Below are 24,854 nucleotides of genomic sequence, written 5' to 3'. Positions count from 1 at the left end.
TGCACTATTACCTTTATCAATTAAACTTGTAATCTCTTCAAAGAATGAAATCAGGTTTGTATGAGAAGACATATCTTCCATAAAACTATGTTGAATGTCTCTTAATTCTTTATCAACTGAATCCTGTATCAGTTTTTGCATTATTTTGCCTGGAATTGGGGTCGGGCTAACCAATTTATAGTTACCCAGGTCATCCCACTTGCTCTTTTTAAATATTGGCACAACACTAGCACTTTCTATTCTTTTGGAATTTTCCCAGTATTCCGAAATTTATTAAATATTGATAGCAGTGGGCCAGAGATCTCCTCAGCCAGCTCTTTTAGGACTCTTGGATGGAAGTTATCTGGGCCTGCTGAATTAAAAATGTTTATCCCTGGTAGATGTCACTCTACTCACATCTTCCTTAGTTACTAATGAACATTAAAGTACTTCAGCATCCTCATGTGATATGCTATTCTAGTCTGTATAGGTTTTTATACCATGCTCATCACTGTAGCATCTGAGCACTTCCAGGAGTGCATTAAGTAACATGAATAACATCTGTCACATGTTTGTTCTCTAATCCTCTCCCCAGAGGGAGAAATGTGTACAGTAGGGAGTCTTGTTTTAGTAGGGTGTAGGGTTTCTGTTTGTTAGTTTAATATAAATATACCTGCCTGTTGCTATATGTTTACGGAAGAGAAGATTAAAGAAATGGCCTTGCATTTGGAGAGAAAAATGATGAGTTCCTTCCACAGTCTTGGACCAGCCCCAGAGAAATTTCTGTCTCCCACACAGATAAACTTTCCTCTTACTGTTGAGTTCCATAGTGCCAGAGAAGCATAGTTGTCAGCCATGGTCTTCGCCTCAGAGCTTTAGATGGTTTTTTAGATATCCTGGGCTGAGGCCATGGAGCATTCTGAAAATTAGGACTGAGACTTTGAACTTGATTCAAAATTCTGTGGGAACCCAGTGTAGAGAGCGGAGGTAGCCTGCGTTGCTGTGGAGACACACTGCAGCCTTCTGAACTAGATGGAGTTTCCTAAATGCTGAAGGTCTCATAATCTAAATGTATTAGTAGATTCATTAGTTTGGTTTTCTTTTCCTTCTTGGCTCTTGTGCATCTAGCCTTTGTGATGGCCAAGCAATCCTAGGGCTCCAAGGAATTGCCCTTTAAGCAGGTAAACTGATCGCTAGGGAAATTCAGACTCACAAAATGAAGAAAATGCTCCAGTTGTGCCAGTCTTTTAAAAGAAAGTATTGAAGAGTCCTTTGGTGATACCTGTCTGAATCCAAAGTATGTCTTGGATGGGAATCTGAAGGTGATAAATGAGCTCTCTTGAGAAGACTGGGATGGCAAGATCTAGTCAGTAGCAAGATCATGCTGCTTGTGCTCTAGAGGTCTCACCCTGTTCTTTAAAGCCAGTAGCAAAAATCCCACTTACTTTTTTGGGAGGAGACTGGAACTCCGGACAAGTTATCTGCACAAATGCTAGGCACACCCTGGCCCTCAGCCATGTAAAGCTTCTGTTAAGCAACAGAGAGGAAGGACCACTTAAAGCACCCCTTTCCACCAGGCTCCCCTAGATGTACATGTCATCAAATAGTAACATTTCCAATGCAATCTGACCCCTCTGCCACACATACACCTTCTTCAGGAAAATGAAAAGTATATTGGGTTAGTTCCAGTTTTGCGGTTCTTCTGAAATTAAAAGCACACCCACTTCCAGGTTCTCTTCTACCACTAAGATCTTTCTGTCAAAATTCTTCTTGAGGTAGAATTTTTTTCTCTCAGGATAGATCAGCGAAGTCAGTCTCCCACAGGGATCCGGCTAGCACAGAGGAGGGAAAACTGTTTGAAGAAGCCCCAGTGGACTGACAGGGAGATGGAAGACTAGAAACCACAGCTGACCCAAGAGCCACAACTCAGCCAGGAGCCTTGGTGCTTGGGAGCTAGGGATCCCAGCTCCACAGTATGGATCCTGGAAGCCCTGGCTTGAGCTGAGTTCTCAGGGTTTTCAGGTTCTCTGCCATGGAGCCGAGAACTTGGCAGCCCGGGGTCCCTGACTCCACCTGGTGGGGATGCCCCGGAGCCACAGACCCTGAAAGCCCTGAGCAGTCTGCATGGTGATCCTGCTTTGGACACACAGATCCAAGAAGTCCCAGTCCCCAGCAGTCCACCAGGTGAGCTGACAGGAAATCCTGCTCATCATGTGTTTATCAAAACTGATAGTTTTGTCAAAACTGGTATTTTTGATTTTGACAAAAAATGGGGGGAGGGATAGCTCAGTGGTTTGAGCATTGGCCTGCTAAACCCAAGGTTGTGAGTTCAATCCTTGAGGGGGCCATTTAGGGGGTTCTGGGGCAAAATTGGGGATTGGTCCTGCTTTGAGCAGGGGGTTGGACTAGATGACCTCCTGAGGTCCCTTCCAACTCTGATATTCTATGAATCTATGAACATATCCAATGAAAAACTGCTCTTTGGGAGGGGCGGGGAGCGGAATTCCTGACTGGCTTTGCTTCAGAAGATTTAGTTTGTATACAAAGCCATTGGAAGGATTATAACATGAATGCAATTCCCCTGCTTAGAATGACTGTTTGTCTATCCAATGAATGTTCATGGTTCTCTGTTTGCAGCAGATGGGATTAAATATCTGAGTGCCTCATGTCATGAGATTTCCAGCTCAATGGTGCAGACCCAAGAGTTTTGGATAAGCAGCACAACTTTGGGGCAATTGCTTATCTTAAGTAAATTTAAACACTTAAATTCTGAGGATTTACTCATCTTGTGGCAGTTTGTAAAGTGCTGACGAACAGTGCAAGATTTTGTCAGGTTTCCAAACAACTCCTTGGGGCAGGAGCCATCTTTTTGCTTTGTGTTTGTACAGCACCAAGCACAATGAGGTTCTGGTCTCCTAGGCACTGTGGCAATACAAGCAATAAGTAATAATATTAATAAAGAATGAATGGGTTGTGAGCAGCTCTCGCTCTCACAGCTTGTGCAAATATGCTACATGGCAATGCACGCAGCTGATTTTCCTTCAAACACAACCGCCACCTGTGGACACTCAGGAATCGTAAGGGGGTGTGAGGAGAAGTCTGTGCTTGAATAATGCCATCACGATGCTTGTGCAGACTGATACAATGTGATGTAGGTAAGACACTTAGAATGCAGGCCCGCAATCAGAACTGATGCCACAGGAGTCTGCAATGGCAAGGATCAGTTCTGGAGTGGTGTACTGAATCCTGGGTATGCTTCTGCAGTTGGCTAGTTAGAAAAAAACCTGTCTTGTTTTACACACTAAATGTGAACTTCAAGGGCAATCAGGGATATGTGATACAAATGTGACTACATTATGCATGAGGTGTCATGGGACTAAGTGATGCCAACAGAACACCTGTTATTCTTGAATCTTCTGGGAGCATTAAAGTAAGTGTCTTTCCAAACTGCTCCTTGAAGTCTTTAAACCATGATTTGAGGACTTCAATAGCTCAGACATAGGTGAGATGTTTATTGCAGGAGTGGGTGGGTGAGATTCTGTGGCCTGCATTGTGCAGGAGGTCAGATTAGATGATCATAATGGTCCCTTCTGACTTTAATATCTATGAATCTATGAAATCAAAGCAGGGGGAAAATGCCACAGCTTAACAGTTTCTGTTTGGATTGCATTATTATTGTGATAAAAAGAAATTCCATCATGCGAGCTGCCATATAGTAACTATGTAGGGAGATTAACAGATTCATTGTGCCTTAAAGGCTGCAATTCAGACACTGAGATACTTCATTTTGTAACTTTTCACATTTAAACAGTTATCAGGGCATATTTTCTGAACCAAAAATTAAGACTTCATCTATCAAGAAGACTTGTCAATCCTTCATGCTGCCACAGTGAGATAGCACAGTTGATGGAAAAGTCCATGCCTGGAGACATCCATAACAGCTGATTATTACTTCTGAGTAGCTGATGTTTTGATGAATGCCTGAAAAATCTAGCAGTCCCCCCCACACAGACACACATACACAACAGCTGTACCTTTTGAATCACAGAGATTGGATGTGAAAAAGTGATACTCCATGAGCCAACCATCATTCAACACCAAGCTGGCTGAACTCACTAGAATGCAAATGGATTGTCTTGATAGTCTTGCCTGAAAGATATCTGTGGGGACTGCAGAGATATAAAGAGCAGGGGTAGACAATCCTAGCAAATATTTAAGTCTATTGTAGAAACAATCACCACCACATCAAATCAAGCAGCGGTGGAATGATCAGAAGTAGGCTGAAGAGCAAATATAGTATGTCTTTGAAAATGCTGTCATAGCACCACAAAGAAGTCCTTCATACTTTATACAGTTTACTAGTCCATGCTCCTCCTCATAGGGCCACAACCAAAAAGAGCTGAAATGCTAGAATTGAGAAAATGTTAGCTCTGCCTCAAGGATGATTTGTATTTCTATCATCTGATACGAAAGAAAAGATTTAGGTCCAACAGATACTTCTCAAAGAAAAATTGTGTACGAAAAGGTAATGGATCACAATTTCTATCTAGGTGTCTTAGAGTTTTCTATAGCACCCATCACCCTAGTGTCTAAGTGCTTCTTAGATAAATTAGATTCACATGATGAAATCCCTAGTGACCTTCATGTGGTTTTCTGCTCTTCTCCCTTACCTGGTTGTGGGAAGCTTTGCTTGGGATACATCTATAGTTCTCCCATTTATACCCCAGCATTCTAGTTGTGGTTATAGAGGTTTATTAAAGGGCTTGTGGCCTGCCCTAGAAGTGGTCACACTCTGGATTATCTCCTATAGGAGCTTGTTCCATAGCTGTACCCCTTTGACTGAGTGCACTTTCTCCTAAATCTGAGGACTACGATGTCTGAAAAGAACACAGCTGCCTTGATGGATCGTGGATGGAGATGGGTTTGCTGATTCTTGCCTTATTGATGGTTTTGAAGATCAGGACCAAGGACTAGAACTGGCAATAGACCTGGACTGGAAGCCAGCGGAGAGATTGGAGCACAGGGGTGATGCGCTCAGAGAGGCTTCTCGTGTTGAGGAATTAAAACACAGGCCTATCTTTGCTCCTTACTGCTACCTGAGGTGACACAACCTCTCACTGGCCTGAATTGGACCCCCAAACGTGACACTGCAGCACGACACCTAGCTGCCTGTCTTTCAGAAAGGAGAGTACTCTTCTGTATGCCACTTCCCCTGTGATATGTTTTCTTCTCCTGTCCTATTTAATTAATGGTCATTCCCTCCTCCTCTGACTCCCTGTCTCCCATAGTGAGCTCTGTCTCTCACTCAGTGTATTCTTTCTGCCCCTCCACTAGGCTTGAAGATTTCTAGTTTGCAAGTGTAGCTGTGTAGTTTGCTAGTTTGAAGGGGCGGCGGTTAATATTAGACTCAGCATGGACAGAACTACAGCAAACTACAACATAAGGAACTGCGCTATAAAGTGTAAGGGCCTGTGTACCTTTAAAATTATTTAGAGTATTCTGAAAGCAAGCATTTTGAGAAGGCATAGTCAGGAAGAACTACTGAATTAAAATTTGCTCATGACAAAATCAGGGGGCTAACCACGGAGTTTATTTTGTCTGCTGATTTGGTACATCCAATTTCATTGTCCTGCATATGAAAAACCAGCCACAGCTGACAGTGAATTATCCATGTTCTCCAGGAATTGATGAGAGCTGTGTTCATCTTAGTCAGATTAATTCCAGGCAGTAGCTAAATACATCTCTAACCTCTTTAAATTGCCAAAGGTCCTTTAAATTAAAAGTAATGAAAATGCATGACTCTTTGGCGGGGTAGGGACGTGCATTTCCAGTATCTCAGTAATTCTAAGGCATCTGACTAGATAAAGCAACTATAGTACAACACAACCACATATCAGAAAGAAATGCTATCTCCAGATAGCTTGGTGACAACATACATTAGCATTGTATTGTGAGGCAGGTAACTTCAATTAATCCAGAAGGAAACTCTTTTATTCCCTGGGCCAATGTGTTTAGGAAGGACCTGCACTAAATCTTCTTACCCAAGGAACATTCCTAATAAAACAAGTAAAAGGAAAGCACACGTATCAGACCTCCTAGTGACACTCTGGAAACTGGCTAGTAGGTACACAAGGTCCAAGATAGCTTTCATCTATCAAAATAAGATTTCTATACCAATTCTCAGGCTTGATCACCCTTTTAGCTACAGTCAAAAAGTTAAATTTATGACGCTAATATAGGAAGGATGGACAGCCTGCATGAACACTTTCATAGTGGTAGCTTCATACCGGGAAACAAATATTGTGGCCAAGACAGGAGACAGCTCTTCATTCAAATGGCATACTTCAAAAACTGGGAATCCGAAACAGGGGTAGCAAAAGATGAGTGAAACAATGGCTGGGTAGCGTGCTCACTCCTGGAATGTTGCTCTGCAGGCTGTATAAAGAATACAAACTAAAGCCACCAGAGGCATCTACAATGTGTGCATACCATACATGCAGCCAGTCATGGTATCGGTTTAGTGGTGGCCATTGCAGATTGCTGTAGGTGAACTCTCTGTGTTCATTTTCATCACTGGCTCATTTTCAAAGGATGAATCATTGGATGATACTAGGCTGGTAATACATGCTTTTCTTTTTCTACTCACATTTCATGTCTTATGTACAAAGGGCCTGACCCAACTCTCTTTGAAATCAATAGACGCCTTTCTTTTAACATCAGTAGCACCTGGACCTAACTCCCCCAAGTGGAGCACTGACACAGTGTCACTATGCCTCTTGTTTCATGGTCTCTGTGTATATAATGTCTTCTGCAGTTTCCACAGTATGCATCCGATGAAGTGAGCTGTAGCTCACGAAAGCTTATGCTCAAATAAATTGGTTAGTCTCTAAGGTGCCACAAGTCCTCCTTTTCTTTATGCCTCTTGCGTTTCTCTACAGTTCTATACTATGAAACTGGTCTTCAGAGTTTGCTGGCAGCCTCTCCTTCTGCATTACTCATTCTTTTCCCATTCTTTTCTGGCTTGCTAGACTCTGAAATAGATCATGTAGTAACGAATACAGATCATGGCTGTCATTCAACTGTATCTGATCTACCTGCTGGTCCTGGATTTCCCATTACTGAATGACTGTCCTGTCAGCAGGGTTTTGGTTTGTTGGGAGATAATTTCTGCTTTCTCTTTCATCCCCTTCCCCATCACTTTACACTTTTGTGTCATGCACAACATGACTCCACTCTTACCTTCTTCTTTAATAGGGGAAATAGATGTGCTGCCATTCTGATATGCAATCTTGTGCACATTGGGCCCAGTCCTCTGAGATACTTCATTCCTTCTGAGAGGTGCTGTGGGCCCTCAACTCCCATTGGCTACCATGGACGCTGACATCACTCACTACTCACCATGGGGCTCTTCAATCTAGCAGACAAAGATAATAACATGCTTCGATGGCAGGAAGTTGAAGTTAGACAATTTCAGATCAGGAATAAGACATACATTTTTAACAGCAAGGGTAATTGGCTACTGGAACAATTTATCATGGGTGATGGAGGATTCTCCATCACTGAAAAATTTTTAAATCAGGATGGAATGTTTTTCTAAAAGATACGCTCTAGGAATTATTTTGGGAAAGTTCTATGGCCCGTGTTATGCAGAAGGTCAGACTGGATGGTCACAATGGTCCCTTCTGGCCTTGGAATCTATGAAATAACCCACTGGTCACTATGTGTTACATGTCCCGCTCTGAGCCTGGTCAACAAGAATGCCTGTCTCAGCCATAGAGCCTGGCTCTTTTAGCTCTGGTGGTACCTGCTTCAATTCCTAGTATGCCAAGTTGGCAGCCCTCACACTTGCAGGCCCATGTGTTGGTCTTACTCACTTTTCGGTGACTCGTGGGCCAGTCAGGTCCTCTGTGTTATATACCTTAAGCCAGGCACACTCATTAAGTGGAGAGGTCAAATTTCTAATTTTCATTCTGGTCCCTTGCCTTGGGAGTTTGCGCAAAAATCAAATCTGGGATGGCCTGTATGTAGTAACTAAACTTTTAATTATTATTTATCATTTGTTCAGGACTTTCTCATTATATTTGGCATCACCTTTATCATCCTATCATCATTTCTACCTTTTGTTTCTTTTCCTCAGTCCTCATTTCTTCATTTCTCTCCCATTTCCCTGCCTTTCTCTCTCTCTCTCTCTCTCCCTTCCTCCCCTCTATAACTCCTTACCTGTGCCAGCTTTTATTTCCCATCTTCTGGGGGCTTCATTTCAGCCCCTTACATCTGCTAAAATCAGCAGCACTGAAATGGTTCAATTATCATCACTGGGCTTTAAAATCAAGGGCCTAACAAAATTAACTAGGAGGTTGTTCACATCCCTCGGAGTCATTGTTTCAGGCTTTCTGCAGACTTAGGCAGACAGCACTTGCCTCAGTTATACTCACTCTGCATTTAAAAAAGTTTTGTCACATTCATGAGGGTTAGAAGATTCTGCAGAATCTAAATATGCCACAAGGGCCATGACAATATGTCAAGCAAGCTGGATTCAGGTGGCAACTGGGTATTTAACATCCCTGCCTAAAAATTTCAAAAGGGGGCCCTCAACACTTGCTCTGAATGCACTATCTGGATCTCTTTTAATTCTTTCCCATTGCTACAGAGAATGCATGTGGAGACTGAATCCGTATCAAGCTTTATGATCTGAATACTTCATCATTCTCTGAGCTAATGCCAAAATTTACAAACTTAAGTGCCTCAAGTTAGACACCCTGAATCCATATTTAGACACTTAAATCATGGGCCTGATTTGCAGAGGATAAGAGCACCCATAGCTTCTACTGATTTCTGTGGGAGTTACTGTACTTGCATCCTGCAGCAGGAGAATAGGGCCTTCTGAGGGCTTGTCGACACAGTACATTAGTACTCACCAGCTGGAGTGTAAATGCTAGTGCGTACTAGCATTTTGTGCATACCTGGTCATGTGGCCCCTGATGGTGCTGCACTAAAAGTTCCCTTAGTGCACACTGACGTGATACCATTTCAAACAATACTTCAGCTATGCACACTAGGGAACTTTTAGTGCATGCCAACAAGGTCTACATGGACAGTTAGTGCACAATACATTGGTGTACCCTAGAATTTAAGTCAGAGACCAGCTTGCTGCCTTCCTAAACTGTGTCAGGGAGATCTCAGGGACCAGTGCCCGTCCACAGACCAGATGTTGAAAAACACTGCACTAATTCACATTGTAGTCAAGCCCTAAGTTTTCCCTGAGTTAGGGCTTCTGGAGGCAGTTCATAATCATTAACTGTCCCGGGATATTGACTTGCTGCAATGAAAAACATCATATTTCCTGGATGTGGAATTGCTACTGGATTGCATGGCAGTTAGTGGCCTGTTCCCTATCTCTTGAATGGGGGAAGGATTATACTAAATTCCAGCTTTGATTCCCCTGAGCAAAGCTCAGTTACTCAGGTTTTGTGAGAGGGGCCAAGTTTTCTAGCCATAGTACTACAAAAACTAGTCTTAGTGACAGTTTGCATGAAAAAATAATCTAATCCATGGCATTAATTAATAGTGTGCTCTTCACCCTACTATCAAGATGCCACATGAAGAGCAAAACAAATTGTGGAAGATAGTTTTTCAAGTTGGTAGCTCTCTTAATGCTCATTTTAAAATAGATTTGTGTTGGTTTTCTTACATTTAGGGGACTACTGATGCTTCTTTAGGGTGGCTACTTTAACACATGGGAATTCCAACAAGTTTTCACCGAAGGCTCTGTATAGTTCAGTGGATTACATGCTTGGCTTTGTTTCAGGAACTTCTGAATACAAAGCCTGTTGAGTTTGTGATTTCATTCAAAATTCTGCCCTTAAGAATTTGTTTTCCTCTGGAAATGCCACGTATGGCTGCATTCTCACTATTTAATTCTGTTGCTACCATGCCAAAAAAAGCGATATCTGATCAAAAATATGTATCAATAAAAAAATGCAAGTTACAAAAATGTTCAGTTGTACAAAGGCGTCATATCTATAAAAAGAGCCAAGTTACAAAAAGGTTAGCTATTCAACGGCCAAGTTAAACAAGGCACAATTGGAGCTAACTGACCTCTCTCTTTCAACTTCCCAAGTATTGGTTTATGAATGCCTAGAAAGCTAAGTTAACCCCATTTGTGTCTTGTTTGACTTGGCTATTTAAATTAAATGGATAACCCTTTTGTGACTTGGCTCTTTTTGTAGGTATAACACCTTTGTATGATTACACTTTGCCCCTATATCAGCTTTTATTTTATATGTTAAATATTTTGATCAGACTAACAGCAATGAACAAAAATAAAACTACACCAAACATTCAAGCAAACAGCCTTCTCAAAGGACAACGTAAATTTTAAAAAAATTTAAAATTCACAAAGGAGGGTGAGGGATGCTTACAGAATTGCTTTGAAAAGTAACCCAGAATGATTGAGCATGATCCAATCAGAAAGTACTGCTTCAGTGTAAATCTGACTCAATAGGAAAATATAAATCCATTATCCAAGGGGAAATTGCATCATATTGATGAAATAGTCAGATTTTCAGAACAAAAATGTGTTAGTTACATACTCGTATATTTCATTAATTTAGTATATGGAATGCATCAGATGAAGTGAGCTGTAGCTCACGAAAGCTTATGCTCAAATAAATGTGTTAATCTCTAAGGTGCCACAAGTCCTCCTGTTCTTTTTTTAGTCAGTATATTTTACTCTCTATTTTCAAAAAACAGTGCTCAAAGTTCAGGCTTCTTAATCCATATTTAAGCACCTAAATTCATGGCCTTAATGTCAAAAGTGCTGATCTCCCACCAGTACCCACTGACTTCAGTAGATGTTGGATACTCAGCACTTTTGGAAATCAGTTCATGCTGAGATATTGATGTAGGAGCCTCACTTTAGGTACATAATTTTTAAAAAAATCTTTGCTCAGTTGTTGATATGAGGTTTGCTATGTAATGGGACCTTGATGGGATCATGACTTCAGCTGAAAATGATTATTTAAATATGGCAAGGCATTCTAATAATCTGAATGGCTACATCTACGCTGCAAACTAGGGGTGTGCTTCCCCTGGTTGTATACACACACTTGTGCTAGCTGGACGAGACCTAATGCAAGTATAAAAACAGTGTAGCAACGGCAGCATGAGTAGCAGTAGCAGAAGCATGGCTTAACCGTACTGCGTATGTACCCAATGGTTTCAGGAAGGTTTGTACTTGGCATGGCTAAGCCATGACTCCACTGCCATAGACCTTGCTACAGCAACTATGCTACTATTTATATTCACGCTAGCTTGGTGAAAGCCTGTCTGAGCATATGTACACGAGGGGACCCACCCTAGAGCATAGTGCAGACACAGCCTTAGGGGGAATGCGAGAGCCATTTGTTACCCAGCTCATCATAATGAACTTTGGAGGGTTTAATTAAGAGGAAATGGCCTTGTGAGAATATGAATTCCTCATCACAACCTCATGGATGCTTCTGGAACTTGCTTGGCCTAAGCAACTGATAAACAACAACATTTTGACCTTAAATGGCATTTGAATTGATTTTATTCCTGTGTCAGGAGCAATATTATGTGACTCATCAAAGGCTACACGTAGGGCTTCATTGGAGTTCATTGTGTAATGGAATTAGGCCCATAATATTTGAAGAGAATTGTTATAAGAAAATAATCGTACTCTGTATTACCAGAGGATTCTGTTGTGATTTGTTTAATGGTAACTATGGTGAGCACAATGTGCCTAGAAGCGCAATTAATTCTTTAACCATTGGAACAGGTATGGATGTTGTATTTTAAGAAGATAAAATTGATTCTAAAATTTTGGATTGTTCACAAATCAGTCATATAAGCAGTTTCATGATCCACATTCATTTGTGAATTGGGCAAGATTAAAAGAGTGTCTAGATATAACTATATTTCCCAATTCTCCCTTTTACTGATATATAAACCTAAAGTTGTAGAAATCACACAGGGATCAAAAATGTATTCCATTTCCTTTAAAGCTACACACATACTTTAACAACCTTGCTTCAAAGAACCCTTACATTTGTATCCAAGTCATTTCTTAAGGCTGCATTCTTCTGCCTGATCTGCATGGTCGATTTCTTCAAGACTATTCTGTAGTGTCCAAATAATAATATTTCATTATCACAACAATATTGTGTTTGTATGTATTTATTTAAATATTGCCATAGTAAAATATGGTTTTCCCAGCTTCTTTGTACCCTACAATCTATTACAAGTATAATTCATAAGTGTGTGTGTGTGTGATTACAAATTATATTTATATAGATAATAGTTTCTCCTTTTCCCTTTGGTCCTAATTCCCAACCAGTTGGGGAATTAGGACTGTGGGGAAAAGGAGAATCAGGAGATGAGAGGAGTTAGTTGCATACATGGTCAGTTTTTTTTAATTATTCAAACAATCAGACTTTTCAAAGATGTCTGATTCATTATGAGAATCTGAAAGCTTATTTTCTTACTACAGCCAGCACACCCAAAAATGCAAATAGTATGAATCTGCTCTCCCTACATATTCAGAAGTTTTGTGGACATCAACTGAAGTTCAGTGCATGTTGGAAGAAGAAAACTGGTGTCAAGAGAGGTTCCAGAGAGGTTAGAGAAGTGAAGTCTATCCTTAGTATGCTCAGATCAGTCAGCACCATCCTGGGCCAGCTTTCATTTTCACTCTAGACAAAGGGAGGAGTCATGGTCTTTGATCGCTGTAGTTCAGGAAGTGCTCCCAAATCCAGTCACAGTTCCATACACGCAGCGCAGGGAGAAATGGTCTGTAAAATACATTTGTGCAGCTAAAGATGCTGCACTGCCAAAACCTTAATGTTTCATCTTTTTAGCTAAAAAGAGTCCTTGTGTTCCAGACGGATACACACCTACAATCTAAAAGCAAATCCCTGAATCCAAATGTCCCTGACTTTAGGAATAATTGAAATCCCAACCTGGATCTGGAGCTCACTTCTGTAAGTGGCCTCTATATTTATGAAGGGCTGCACTCCAACCCCTCTCCTGAACTCTGGAGCATTCAAATTTTTAAAGTACAGATCCAGCCCATCGCAATTTAAAACAAAACCCTTCTAATATGAATTGTAAGAGGGCTGGCCTCCACACCAGCACCCCCTCATGGCCAGCGATGCCTCTGCAATGCCTTTCCTGTTTCCCCCTTCTTCCAGGCTTCTTAAACAAAACTCCATGCAGTCTTGCTTATCCAATCACATCCCCTCTTGGGGTCTGGTTTCTTTATTAATATAAAGTTCCAAAACACACAAATACAAATCTTCCCCGAGCCTTAAGATGGTCACAGCCTCTCCTCTCTGAGGTACTATCCTTTCCTGTTCTCAGGAAAGATGTGGACAAATTGGAGAAAGTTCAGAGGAGAGCAACAAAAATGATTAAAGGTCTAGACAACATGACCTCTGAGGGAAGATTGAAAAAATTGGGGTTTTTTTTAGTCTGGAGAACAGAAGACACTGTGTGTGTGTGTGTGTGTGTGTGTGCGCACGCGTGCATGTGCGCGTGCGGGTGCGGGTGCGGGTGCGAGAGAGAGAGAGGACTTGATAACAGTTTTCAAGTACATGAAAGATTGTTATAAGGAGGAGGGAGAAAAATTGTTCTCCCTAACCTCTGAAGATAGGACAAGAAGCAATCGGCTTAAATTGCAACAAGGGAGATTTAGGTTGGACATTAGGAAAAACTTCCTAACTGTCAGGGTAGTTAAGCAAGGGAACAAATTGCCTAGGGAGGTTGTGGAATCTCCATCATTTGAGATTTTTAAGAGCAGGTTAGACAAACACCTATCAGGGATGGTCCTAGACAATACTTAGTCCTGCCATGAGTGCAGGGGACTGGATTAAAAGACCTCTCAAGGTCCCTTCCAGTCCTACAATTCTATGACTCTAACCAGCTGGAGAAGATACAAGGGCTGGCCTTCTTTCTCCCAAAGGAAAACAAAATGTTTAGCTGGGTCTTCTTACCCAACCTCACCTCCCTTCTTCAAGAACCACTGCAGGAGACAACCCCTGCCCAGTCAGCTTCACTCTGTAGTTCCCCCTTCTTGTTCTGACCTCTCCCAGCTCCCTCTGACCCTTTATTGCCCAGGTGCAGCCCCACCCCCTTAATTGCCACAACTACGAGCACCTGCTCCGGCACAGGGCGCTGGACCTATTTCAGTCACAAAGGGCCAGCCAGCCTGTGATGCTTCCTATAATAAGAACAGAGAATTACACGAAAATAGGGCAAATGATTGATTTGGGAGCGTAAAGCTGCTTTGATATCTCGTGTTGTCTGACTCTCTTCTAGTGAAAGATGTTCTGAAAACAGATACAGTTTTTAACCAGAAAGCTTGTACAGAATGTTGAGTTGCCAAATGTCCCCCTGGTCAGATCCCTGGCCCATTGTTAAAATAAAGGCAAGCAGCGGGTTAAAAAACATGTCCCTCCTTTTCTCCCATTATCAACAGAGAATTGGTTGGTAAGTTATAATGTTTTAGCAAATTAGTCTTTCAGGGTGTTTTTTTAAAACAAAGTGCTTGTGCAAATTTTTCTATCTCTGTGTACACCAGCTCAGGAGACCCAACCGATTCTCTTCCAGTTATCTTGCACTTTCCTTCCATGAAAAATAGGGATTGTCACCTTCCCTCTCATGTAAAGGGGGGAGGGGCAGGGAAGACTTAAACTGCCTTTCTGACAATGCTTTCAAATGGGTGATGAAATGGAGAGAACATGATTATTAGCGCTGAATGTGACAGACACGATTTCTGAATATTTTTGTGGCATTAATTTAAATCAGTGTAATGTTTGAAAACATTTCAGCCCCTCAAACAGCTAATGCAGCTTAGATTCAATTATAACAAATTGCAACATACTGTCAAGCCTTTTTAACAAGTCATTAGTCAGGGATTTTGATTGTGCGGCCTCGGAAAGGAGTTCAGCTGGCTGACAGCTCTAATTGTTGGGAACTGCTAAAGGATTGCTAATGAACTGGGGGATCTGTTGGGTCTGCAGCTCTCTTCAAGGCTGAAATTTTTGAAAACTTTCACGAGATCAAAGCAGCATAACATGGGCCATTTGCTGAATTGTCAGCTGTAGAGTGAAGCAGTCTGAGTCCCAGCTTTGAAGCTGAAGCTTCAGTAGAAAACACCATGCGACTCCTGCCCCGCAGCCTTTTTGTAATGTATCAGTAAAACAATAGAGAGAAACAATGGCTTGAAGAAAGGGCCCCAGAGCTGCAATGGCCACTATGTCTTAATTAGGAGGAGCAGAAAAGGAGACAAAAATTCCTTCTCAGCTGCTGAGGTACAAGAGGGCTGAAGTGTCTGGTAACATTTCAGATGTACCCATACTCATCTTTGTTACAGTTTTCAAGGCTCTAAATAGACAGAGAGGTACACTTGATTTGAGGTGCGACAAACATAAGTACGTGTTTACATCTCAAGTTGTTGGGTTGGTAAGTAGGGTGCCCAGATTTGTGGCTGGGGCGCTACAGGTAAACTCCTGGCCCCACTCAACTCAGTGGCAAAGTTGTTTTGGGGGTCCACTGCAAGATTCCCATTGACTTCATTTAGCAGGCTACAGTGCGTGGCCAATGGCTACTTCCCAGCTGTTGCTGCTGCTGAATAAATATGTTGACTCATGTAACTCAACAGCAAAAGCCAAGGCAGTGAAGGAAACTTTTAAAACATCTTAAAAGAAAAGAAAGATATAAAAACACGTTTCAATAATTCCCATCTGTTTCATATTTTCCTTTCATATTCAAGCCTTATTTAGGACTGTTGGTTTTTTAAAATAAGCCCTTTCAGCTCCTTCTTGTTGAAATTTGCTCTAGTGCCCTTTTACCAAAAGAAAATAGTGCCCACTGAGCTCCGGTAACATTGGTTGGCTACCCAAGTGTCTTAATAGAGTAGTGTGATGAAAAAGAAATGTTTGAACTAAGATTTATATTATTGCTTCTTTAAATTAGCACTTTAACAGGACAGCTGGCAAAACAAACTGCTTTCTGCGCACACTGGGTGAGGTATATTCCCAATCTGATGTTATCCTCCCCAAACAAACCTTTGCATTTAAAAGCAACAAACATGGGCGTAAACTGCCCTCCTCCCCAGCCCTCTATTGAACTTTGGGAAAACCCAGAGTTAGATATGGAGCCAAACTTTGCAGTTCAGATTTATGGGCCTGATCTGAAACACTGATTCAGAACATCCCTAAAATATGAGTAAATTCAGAATTTGAATTCTGCATTTCAGGTCCATCTTTAAAAATTAATGAATGAGGCTAATTGATGTCTCTGTCATAGTCTAACAAATAGCTTTAGCAATATCAAAATAGTGAATTGTGCCCTAAATACCGCTCAGTGCTTATATAAGTTTTACATCAGTTATGATCAACAGCTTCCAGGAAGGTGGGAGGGGCACACTTGGGAGCCCATGGGAGAAGTTACACTTCATGATCTGACCACTGGTGCAACTTTCATTTGTAACTGATCATTCAATCAAGAGCTGCTCCTTCTTGATGAAATTATTATATATTAAATTTATACTAAACAGGGGTGCTGGAACAATTTGTATAGTGGGGGTGCTGAGCGCCATTGAACCAAACTGTAAACCCTGCATATGATGGAAACCACTTCAAGCCAGGGGGTGCTGCAGCACCCCATGCATTCGTAGTTCCAGCACCTATGATACTAAAGCAATGGGTCAGATTGTGAGGGTGCAGTGAATAACCGGCAGTGTTGATTATGAGAAAGTAAATAACCTAGCAGAGAAGGATGATGGTCCTATAGTTGGGGCACCAGCACCAGCCAAGGACTTAAAAGACCTGGATTCAAGCCCTTGCTCCAGAAGGCTTATGTGATCTTGTTACACTAGTCTCTCTGCGTGGGATCCACAAAGGGACTTAGGTGTTGCAATGCTGAATGCTATGGCTCTTAAGTTTTAGGCACCTAGTAAATCTCAGGAACAACCCTGTGATCCACAAAGGCTGAGTTAGGTCTCTAGATTCCCTATAGAATGAATGGGGAGAGATTAGCACCTCAAAATATGATCCACAAAAGCCAGCATGCTAGGCAGGGAGCCACCTAAATTAGCCAGTTGGAGATGCCAACGTGAGGGGTGTATGCTAAGCCCTACTCCCTCTCTCACAACTAACAGGCTAAGTTCAGGCTGCAGGGAGGCACCTAGTTCTGCTTGGTAGTGATCCACAAATGGGAATCTCCAACCTTTGGCGCCTAAGGCATTTCTTGCAGGAATTAGTTAGGCACCTGCCTTGCTCCACACAAAACAGTTGGATGAGGAGATGGTGATGCTGCCCTCCTTATAACTTTTAGGGGCATTAGAGCACTATCCTGGGATGTGGGAGAGCCAGATTTAATTCCCACCTCTCTGCCAGAGGGAGACCCAGGGTTTCCTACCTGACAGGTGAGAGGCCTGGCCACTGGACTACATAGTTATCCCCCATCCCACCCCTCAGCCCAATGACTATTGCATGTGTATAAATAATTAAATGCATTTGACCACAGAGAGAGAGAGAGAGAAAGAGCGAGAGTAATTCTGTAGTCCAGGGGTTAGGTACCCACATAAGAGGTGGGAGACCCCAGTTTAAATTCTGTCTCCCTCAGTCCCCCACTCCAATCACTCTCACTATTTAGACACAGTGGAACAGGTTTAAAAGGAGAGACCAAGGGAGGCCAACCTCAGGATATCCCATACCCCAGTGGTTAGAGCCCTCTCGGGAGAAGTGGGAGACCCCTGTTCAAATCCTTTCTTCTCCTCTGGCAGAGAGGGGGGAATTGAACCTGTGTTTCCCACATCCCAAGTAAGTGCTCTAACCACTGCGCTAAAATGTACAAGGTGGGTGGCCCTACCACCTCCTCCAGTCAGATTTTGAATGGGACCTAAGCTGGTAGGTGTACTCAGGGGCCACCTATCAAATTGGGCTGTGTACATGAGATGGATGGCTAAAGGCCTGTCTTCCCCAGCTTGCGATTTGCTCTGGGATTTAGGCGGGAGGTAGATGTCTGGATGCCTAGAGGGGAGCAGCAGTGCACACAGTCAGAAGCCATAATTTAGGTGAGTAGGAAACTTTAACCCTGAAAACTTTGGTGCAAAGTGAATTTAGGCACCTGAGCCTAAACTGGGGGTTTAGGTACTATGTACCTTTGAGGATTCCACTGTCTGCGCCTCAGATCCTCATCTGTAAAATCAGGCTAGTCCAACCTCACATACATTAAAGTTGTGAAGTGCTTAGATACTCTGGTATTGGAAGCCATATAAATCCCTAGATTAGGTGGAGACTAGACCATCGTAGAAAGCAAGATTTTGGCTTGGGCCAATGTAAAGGAGTTGAGTAGCCTAAGATGCAAATACAAAGCAGATGGAGCCTTGGCATTATTTAGAAGTGCTAGCCCATTCATTGAGCAGTGAAGTTATCCACAGGTACACGCACCAAGCTTGATCTTCCCGGAACAACCAGAATACTGTATAATCACAACCTTTTTGTTGCCGCTTACTCTAATGCTTCCCCAGGAGAAGAGAATTCAGCCCTGAATCTGTATTTATGGAATTTGTGCAATTTACCAACTGTTGTAGAGTGCTACCCTCATGTACTGAATTCCAATTTGCTTATAAAAATTATCCTTTCTGTCAGGAAAAAGCAATTTTCCCCATCTGTGTCAAAACAAACCAAACAAACCAAACACCCTCCCAAACCCACAGACTAGATGCTTGTTACATTTAATAAAGGACACACATATTCATTGAAATAACTTCTAACTTATTTTTGTGTGATGCCAATATTTAATTATGTTCATTTTGCATTTGCAATTAGAGGACAGAACAGATGGTGATGGCTTAGAGTAAAGGAAAGTGTCCATTCATATAACCTGCAATATGCTGCCAAGTACCTGTGCTCTGCAAAGGCTTGATCCAAACCCGATTGAAGTCAGTGGGATTCCTGCCATTAATTTTACTGGGCTTTGGGTCAGGCCCTAAAGCAGGCCTTTGAGCCACTGAAACACACTGTAAGCAATAAACCTGCAAAAAAAATGTAAGAAATTATCTTTCAGATTCAAAAGAAAATTTCAGTCCAGCCATATTCGGGACCTTTTCTTGTTCGCTTGCTGCAAATATTCACTTGCTTTAGCAGGGGTGCTGGAACAATTTGTATAGTGGGGGTGCCGAGCGCCATTGAACCAACCTGTAAACCCTGTATACGATGGAAACCACTTCAAGCCAGGGGGTGCTACAGCACTCCCCGCACTGGTAGTTCCAGCACCTCTCTGCTTTAGATTTACAAGATGTCCACTAAAAGTTGATTTTCCGTTTGGCTATTACTTGAAAATACATTTCTTATTGTATATTTGTGACCCAAGAACCTCTTAATGCCAAATGACAAGGCAGCGCAGAAGCGTACAGGTATCTCCTGGTTCTGGTATGTACATTCTGGTTCACCAAAGAGAGTCATGTGAGGTCTCAAATGAAATCCGGTGTCACACTAGTCATCAGTATGACTGTGAAATGTATGTACATGTACTGTGTGAGGAGTTATGTATCTGGACCAGAAAAGAGTGTTCTTCAGCAGGTAAGTTCAAAGCAGGTCATCAAAAGGTGACATGCCTTAGACCAGTTCCTCCAGACAGGAGGTAAGAACCCTGTATTTCTGTGACAGGACGTAAATTAAACATTGTAAACTAAGACAGTGGATGCCCATTTACATAAAAGTCAACTGTTATCTGAGAGATGTGAAATCAGTCAGAAAGGAGCACAAAGGGAAAAAAACCAAGCCACGGGGCTCATCCTGTCTCTGAGCAGTGGTGAGCTGGAGCCAGTTTGCACCGGTTCGCTAGAACCGGTTTTTAAATTTAGAAGCCCTTTTAGAACCGGATGTCCTGCGAGGGACAACCGGTTCTAAAAGGGCTTCTAAATTTAACAACCAGCCAAAAGTGGAGCCTTAGGCGCTGACTCTGTGGATGCTCCGGGGCTGGAGGACCCACAGGAAAAATTTGGTGGGTGCAGAGCACCCACCGGCAGCTCCCCGCCCCGTGCCCAGCCCCAGCTCACCTCCGCTCCGCCTCCTTCCCTGAATGCGCTGCCCCGCTCTGCTTCTTAGCCCCCCTCCCCGGTTTCCCGCGAATCAGCTGTTCACGCGGGACGACTGGGAGGGCTGAGAAGCAAGCGGCGGTTTTGCACTCAGGCCCAAGGAGGTGGAGCGGAAGTGAGCTGGGGCAGGGGGGCATGAGGAGAGCCACCCGTGCCGCAGCAGATAACCTGGAGGGTGTGCAGGGGAACCGCTTCCCGCCCCAGCTCGTCTCCATCTCCACCTCCCTGGGCCTGAGTGTGAAGCTACCGCTTGCTTCTCAGCCCTGCCAGGCTTCCCACGCAAACAGCTGATTCGCAGGAAGCTGGGGGGGGGGGCAAAGAAGCAGAGCGGGCTGGTGCATTCAGGGGTGGAGGCGGAGGCAGAGTGGAAGTGAGCTGGGGCCGGGCGCGGGGTGGGGAGCTGCTGGTGCGGGCTCTGCACCCACCAAATTCTCCCCGTGGGTGCTCCAGCCCCGGAGCACCCATGGAGTTCGTGCCTAAGGCGCCATTTTTGATGTGATCAGTGGGGAGCGTCTGCGCCCCCTGCTCCCCCCCAGCTACGCTATCCCACCCCTAGGAGCCAGACAGACCTGCTGGATGCTTCCTGGGAGCTGCCCTGGGTAAGCACTGCCGGGATTCCCCACCTCGCCCCCCGGCAGGTCCCTCTGGCTCTTAGGGACAGGGCAGGGTGGGAACCCACTATGGTGGCCCACGAGACCCTCCTGCCTGGTTTTGGGGGCAGTCAGGGGACAGGGGAGGGGGGTGTATGGGGCAGGGGTCCCAGGAGGGGGGGTGTCAAGGAACGCGGGGGGTTGGATGGGGAAGGAGTCCCAGGGGTGGGGGCGGGGCAGGAATCCCAGGGGACGGGGGCGGGCCATGACCCCCTCGTGGGTTGAGGGGGGAACCAGTTGTTACGATTTTGGCAGCTCATCACTGTCTATGAGTAATGGGAATTAAAATTGGGGGTATTTCTAGTAGGGAAAGAAGACACCCTGTTATCTTGCACCTAGGAAGTAAATGGATAGCATGTTTGCATTTATGAAAGTGGTGTCTCAGATAGTCTGGGTTGAAAATGCTGGAGAGGACTCTGAGATAAACTTCTTTAGACAGGAGGTTAACCAGTTACGAAGTTTAGTCTCTAGAAAGCGTGCTACAATTTTGTATTATATGTAACTATTTGTTTCGAGTTTTCTTACTAGCTATCACTTGAATCTCTAGTCTTTAATCATAAACTTATTCCTATTTTCACTATAAATATATCTAAGTGTTCTGCTGTTATGCCAAGTGCTAGTGCTGAGTTGAATCTGATAAGCTGGTATATACTATTCCTTGGAGGACAGCAGGCCTTGCAATTCTGTGAGTGTTCAGTGGATAAGAGGTTGGACCCTGCACAGAACACTCTGAGTATTCGAGGGTTCATGTGTGCCTCTCGCAAGATCTGCAGAGGCCTGCAAGGTCTGTGGAGGCCTGTTTATGCTGCCAGAAGCTGTTGGTTTCAGGAAGCTGATCCACAGCAGGCAAAGACAAGACTCCTTCACACTGAGGGCAGGTAGTGGTGAGGTGCCTCATAACCCAATATTCAGCTGTAACATTCACAATTCATGCTGTGTTGATTAATGACAAAAGTCATGCCATATTTTTTCTGTTCCCCGATTGGAAAATTTATGTGATTAATCAACATTTCATGGATTTTGCTTCTGAATACAGTATTGGTGAGACTGATATGGGAATTCTTCAACCAGCTCTGCCCACATTTTCAACAGGAATTTGAAGTGCAAAGAAGAGCCACAAAAATGATTTGAGGGCTTGAAAAAAATGCCTTACAATGAGACTTACTCTCTCTATTTAGTTTATCAAAAATATCAAGAGGTAATTTGATTACAGGGTATAAATCTCTTCACCTGGAATTCTTTCATCTAGCAGAAAAAGTTATTACAAGAACCAATGGTTGGAAGTTAAAGCAAGACCAATAAATATTAGAAATAAGGCACATATTTTTAATAGCAAGGATGATTAATAACTGGAACAAACTTTCAATGGAAGTGGTATATTCTCCATCTCTTGAAGTCTCCAAATTAAGACTGAATGATTTTCTGGAAGATTAGCTATAGTCAAACAAGTAATTGGGCTCAACAGAGGAGTAACTCTATGAAATTGTATAGCCTATGTTATTCAGGAGGGCAGACTAGATGATCTAATGGTCCTTTCTGTCCCTAAAATCCATGAATCTGTGAATTTTGAATTTTATATCTAGTTATAAAATTAAATGTTTGCCACTCACACTGGATAGGTTAATTGCATAAGGTATCCAACCAGAGAAAAGAAACACAACACAGCACAAACAGCACACTGCAAATTGCAAATATTTGCAACAAAATGTTTGCCAACGTTCTGCAGACCAAGAATTATCCATTGAAGACATCTGTGAACAATTTTCAATAACTAATAAACCCAAGAATTTTTTCAGCCTATTTGAGAACAATTTGCAAAGAGAAAACAAGGCAAAATTCTTCAGATAAATTATTCATTTGAATTAGTCATTTAGCTCTCGTAAGGAGTGTAGACTTTTTGAAAATGTGTGGCTAGGGGATTCACTCTTAAAGAGGTTGAAGCAAAAATACTTTGCTCAGCTATGGCACTTTTCATCCCATGTTCTCAAAGCACTTAAACATTAATTATGCTGAATATTAATTCTAACCATTTTATATTTGAATAAACTGAGGCACAATAACTTGCCTATGGTCATGCATAGCAAGTGAGCATCAAAACTGGGAATATAACCTAGCCCGTGCATTAATCATAAAACATACTTCCAGCCACGATTCTTTTAGACTATGCTACCCTACTCTGTTTTTCACAATGCTACTTTTGGACCTAGTAGCAACTTTCATTCAGGAATCTCAGGGAGCATGTTGTCAATATTAATGTAAGGACCTTCACGAAACCTCAGTGAAGCCCTGCAAGTTAGTATTATTATAGTATCTATTTTTCAGATTGTTAAACTGAGTCATGGAGGAGGTTAATTGACATGACACATTGGGGACAATTGCAAAGCTGCAAAGAGAACTCAGGAGTCCTGGCTCCCAAACTTGTGTTAAATACACACAGTAGTGTGACATAGGCATAGCCCCAAAATTACTGGAGCAGTTCTTTCAAAGTATTTCTCTGTGTGTCTCTCCCTCTCTCTCATTTAATTAAAGCTATCTAAGTATCCTCACCAAGATGTGGGGATTTTTTAACATGATGTTATCTGTAGAATAAGGGGGAGCTAAGAAAAGGCTGGTTTTGTAAAGCTTTGTCAATTAGCTTATTCTTATTGCAAAACTAAAACCAGGGGTAGTTCAGATCCAGGTCCCATTTGTCCAAACTTTAGGATGTTGGTTTCATTGTTTTTCAGCTTTCATTTTTGATCCATGGCTACTAGAGAGCCTCTGGATAGAACATTTTATTTTCATAATTTTGCCACTCCCTGGCTTTGAGGGCAATGCTATGCTGTGCTCCTCACTACATTGCTACATGATTTGAGGCTATATTGTCACCATACGTATTCTTCCTGGGACTAAAAGACCTTGAGTCAGCAAAGCACTTAAGCATCTACCTAGCTTCCAGCACATATTCAAGTCCTATTGACTTCACTGGGACTTTAGCAGTGCTTAAAATGAAGCATATGCTTAAGGGCTTTGCTAAATTGGGACCCCAAATACTCAAAGCACTGACTTTCTGGCGCTGATATTTCCCTCCTAGAAATATAACCATTCAGGAATTGTACTTTTAGATTGTTTACCCCACCACAGGGATAACTAAGAGTAGAAGCATCGATATCTTTCTTTCTATTTTATCCCTTTCATATGCTGCTGCACAATCCACTTTGATCTGTAGTATAGGACGTAATACCAACAGTTATGGGGGGAAAGCACATATAATTTAAATATATTAGAAGAACAGTGTGCTACTTTTTCCATATGGTAACAGATTACTTTAAGATTGCATTCATGAAGTCAAACATCCTGGAGTAGTTAAACAGGAACCCTACCCCAAAGCAAGTGTAAGAGAGGTATGAATATTAAGGAGCTAGATGACATGCATACATAGCAATAGAAGCTTGGATGGATCAATGAGCTTCATCAGCTCTGTACATAAAGTACTAAAGTACATAGCTTTGAAGAAAAAAGAGTTATTATAGGTACCAGGCAGTGATTATTCTCTTGAGAAATCAGATCCACCATTCTTAATTTTTTCCCTTTATTAAGCCACATCAGTAATGCTGTCTGATAATATTTTGCTTAATATAAATGTATTGCAAGCATTGTTAGTGTGATCATGATTACACCAGCAACACAATAAAAGGGAAGGCATGTTTTATGGATCACTTAACCACCTTAATAACATTTAAATAATGACATATGTGTTCTGTCAAGGTAAAATAATTGCCAGAAAAATAGCACTAGGATAATGTATCTTGGAGTTTTCTTCTTGTGTTTTGAAAAATACAGCCAGTCAGTCAGCTAGTTAGACCTGCCGGGCTGGTAGACTTACTGGCTGGCTGGCTGGTATACACATTGGACCCTTGTGACGGGCTCCCCAGGGTGCAACCTGGAACTGGGGTACTGTGGAGTCCTCTGTCTTACCAACCTGGGCTCCCTTTTGCACTGTGATTCTGTGACAAGCTGCATCCTCCCCAGGTCCTGCACTTATACAGACATCCACAGGCAGGAACACAGCCAACTTAGTTAAATGAATGATTCTCCTAGCCACTCATGAACTAACA

The sequence above is a fragment of the Lepidochelys kempii genome, chromosome 1, assembly GCF_965140285.1.
Source record: "Lepidochelys kempii isolate rLepKem1 chromosome 1, rLepKem1.hap1, whole genome shotgun sequence".
Taxonomy (NCBI): domain Eukaryota; kingdom Metazoa; phylum Chordata; order Testudines; family Cheloniidae; genus Lepidochelys; species Lepidochelys kempii.
The sequence above is the reverse complement of the archived record's forward strand: the minus strand, read 5'-3'. Positions refer to the sequence as shown.